This window comes from Sciurus carolinensis, chromosome 14, assembly GCF_902686445.1.
Source record: "Sciurus carolinensis chromosome 14, mSciCar1.2, whole genome shotgun sequence".
NCBI classification, from domain to species: domain Eukaryota; kingdom Metazoa; phylum Chordata; class Mammalia; order Rodentia; family Sciuridae; genus Sciurus; species Sciurus carolinensis.
Genome location: NC_062226.1, coordinates 4920173 through 4923742, shown reverse-complemented (window position 1 = coordinate 4923742; position 3570 = coordinate 4920173). Strand labels below are relative to the sequence as shown.

At 61.2% G+C, this 3570-nt stretch overlaps 1 pseudogene; it reads left to right on the top strand.

The window, feature by feature from the left end:
* Positions 1-2962: 2962 nt before the first annotated feature.
* On the top strand, positions 2963-3105 carry LOC124965061 (uncharacterized; annotated as a pseudogene).
* Positions 3106-3570: the final 465 nt, after the last annotated feature.

The following is a 3570-nucleotide window of genomic DNA, read 5'->3' as shown; positions in this document are numbered from 1 at the left end:
GGAGCTCCATTTGTGTCTGTTTTACAGACGTGTCTGTCGGCTCCCGAGAGTTCTCCGTCTGCTGCCTCACCCGGTGTCCCTGGCTTTCCCCGCCCAGGCCATGGTTCCGCTCTGGTCCTGGGTCTGAGCGCTCTGTTCGCAGCGCCCTTGGCTGTTCTGACCCGTGGACCTGCCTTTGTGTGTGAATGAATCTCCTTCTCCTCGAGGCTGTAGCTTGATGGAGACCCGAGCCCAGGTTGGCAATGGTGTTTCCCTTCAGAGATTTGCTTTTCTTCTGCCTGTTGCCAGGATGGCCAAGCTAGCCCAGAGCCACCCACGTCCTTGAATCTGTTTGCAGCTTAGGTAACCCCCACCACCGCAGCAGTGTTGCTATGGGAACCTGGCCTCCAGCATCCCTGCCTCCCTGGACCTTAGGCTGCCTGCAGCCCTGGTCCCGGCCCCACCCTGGGCCCCAGGGCCAGGCCAGCCACCCTTCCCCCTCAGCCACTCTGGTCCAGCTCACACCTGTTCATTGGCTGGGGCTGTTTGTTTGGGTAGCCGGTTCCACAGGGTCTTCTCGTACGAGACCAGAGAAGCTGTGAGAGGCTGCACCAGGCTGTGGTCCTGGGGAAGGCTGTCCCTCCGCAGACCCACAGTGGTGATGCCAAGGGTGAACCCGTGGTGCACAGGAAGCCTGAGAGCCCTGCGGCGTCCCTGCCAGCTCACTGTTGGGCGGGGCTATGTGTCGCGAGGCCTCATCCTGCACGGAATGGTCAGCCAGCTTCGCTCCCAGGGTTCTCCTGCCCCTTCAGAGGGCTCCTGCACCGACCTCTCTGCCAGACCCTGAGCGGGCCCTAGGAGCTGGGGTTCCCCTTCCTTGCTGGGCTGGGCTTGCCTCGCCTTCTGGTCTGCGGAGGGCTGGGGAGACAGGGCCTGTGCAAAGGCAAGAGGAGGCTGGCCAGGGTCCGGCGGCTGGCCTGCGCTCAAGCGAGCCTTGGAGAGCAGACTTCTGCCGCTGGCTTTGCCTTGCAGCTCAGACCTTCTTCTTGCGGATTTCCTTGGTTGGTGCAGGTGAGACCCCCAGAGAGATGAGCGGTCTGCCGTGTGGCAAGGTGACAACAGGTTCATCTGAAGGCCTGGGAAGGTGGTGATCAGGAACTCGCTCGCTGAGGGCAAACCCAGTCTTCCGCTGGAGTCCCGCGACCCTGGACAAGTGCTCTCCTCAGCGAAGCCTCAACCTGCTCATCCACGCCACAGGCCTGGCTGCTGTATCTTGCTCCCAGGATCAAGGGCTAACAAGGACCGAGTGTGCCTAGCCATGTGAAGAGACGGGCACACGCCTGCCACCTGAGTAGCGCTCAGCGTGAGCGGCGTGTCTGTCTGTCCCACAGAGAGTTTGAGCAGTGCCTCCAAGGGGCCAGGCACTCTGCTAAGCCCTTTGCACACATTGCCAGAGAAGATAGAACTCTCATTATCTGTAATTTTTTAAATATATTTTTTAGTTGTTGATGGACCTTTATTTTCTTTCTTTATTTATATGTGGTGCTGAGAATCGAACCCAGTGCCTCACACAGGCTAGGCAAGCGCTCTACCATGACCCCAGCCCCACCATTATCTGTAATTTAAGGATGAGAAAATTGAGGATTAACAAAAGCTTCCTGACTTTTCTGTGGTCCCAACCCAGCCACCTGATTCATGTCTCCAAACCCTCAACCACCTACTCGCGAGCCTGATTCACACTCGGAATGACTGTTAAGTCGGAAAGCCCCAGCACTCAGGCCCCACCGGTACAGACCGGTGGCCAAGCCGCTCTGGGGTGGGTTGCTTCATCAGCTGCCCTGTGAGCCCTTCCACACACAGGTGCCTGCTGGCCTGGGACAGAGGTGGACAGACAGGTGCTTCGAGGCAAAGCCAGGCCAGCCAGGCCACTGGGAAAGCTGCTCCAAGCCTTGCCCAGAGGAACCCCAGCCTGCCAAAGCGCAGGCCCCTCACAGGCCACTTCCTGGCCTCCTGGCTGTCCCTCCCCCAGCCTCCTGCCCCAGCAGGGGTCACCTCCTGGACCTGCCAAGCCAGCCCAGTCCTGTTTTCTCAAGCTGGCTGAAGAAACAAGCGGAGCGCCGGGTCTTCCTGCCGTAATAACCCCTTCCTTCCCCGGCACCTCCTCTGCGCTTGGCCGGAAAGGAGCCGTACACTGGGCCCCCTGATAAGGGGCTCGTGAGGGGTTGGGGCCGGGGTGGGTGGCCTGGTGGGCTCTCCAAGATGCATGCGACTGACTGATAAGTGTCTTACACCGAAGCCTGGCTCCAGGAGCCGTGGGCAGGATCTGGGGAGGCCCTCCTGTGTGCACAGGGGAGGGGTACCCCATGAGGGCCCCGGGCTCCCAGGCCCGGAGCCGTGAGGAGAGGCACGTGCAGTGTGAGAGTCCTCCCTCCACTCCCGCACAGGTGAGTTCAGAAGCAAGGCCAACCAGCAGCCAGGAGGGTGTGGCTGCGGACCCAGGCAGCCTCCTGGAGGCTGGGGTGGAAAGGGAGCAAGGCTGAGAAGCCTGGCGCTGGGACCCTCTCTCCTGGGGCTCCTGTCTTTTGGTTCATCCCCTTGATTCTCTGATTGGCCCCTTGCTGTCCCGGCCGCCCCGCGCAGACCCGCCACCCCCGTCCAGGCACTCTTCCCGCCAGCATCCACCCGAGCAGGCAGGCGGTGAGCTCCGTGACAGCTGGGCAGGGCTGCCTTCCCCTGGAGGACCCCAGGCTCCAGGGCAGGGCTGGCCCTCAAAAAGCCAACTCGGGAAAAACAGCTCTTACTTCTTAGCAGCAGGCCACTTAGGACTCTGTCTCACGACAGCCTTGAACAGGGTGCTCGCCCCCACCTGCACCCAGTGAAGGCACTTTTCCCAGACCGCAGGGTGACCAGAACTGAGGGCCCCAGCCAGGCCTGGGCGGTGTGGATGGGACGGGAGCGCACTGGGAGTGGAGCGTACCCCCACCTACCACCTGGAGGGGGAGATACGAAGGCCACGAGGTGGTCCTCCGGGCGAGGCTTATCCTTTGCCCTCTGGATGTGTTGGCCCCTGCGATTTCCCCAGACGATCTACTTGTGCTAGTGGGGACTGCCTGCGTGCTCTCCCCTGATTAAGAAAAAAGAGTATCCCCACCCAGCTTGGCCTCTGGGTCTGGTGATGCTGAGACTCAGGAGCCCCCTGTCTCAGCAGGACATTAATAGGCCTGGCCATCTCCAGGGGGCCAGCTCTGCCAGGACCTAACAGGATTCCCAAGCCCAGGTCTGGAATCTCCCTCCCCATGTCTGCAGCCCCTGGCTCCTGGCCCAGACCCCACTGGCCACCCTACAGCCTCTCCCAGAAGCAATTCATGTGGGGAAGACCACTCCCCACCTTTGAGCAGACCTAGGCAGTGCTCACTGAGCCCGAGGGAGCCACTTGGAAGGAACCCAAGCATGGGTGTGGGGAGGGGAGGGGGTCAGGGACCCACACCTGCAGCCCCTGTTCCTAACGTGGTGACTCGGGACCAATCCCCTAACAACGCTGAGCCTCGGTTGCTTAACCTGCAACCTGTAGACTGGAGTACCTGGTTCCTG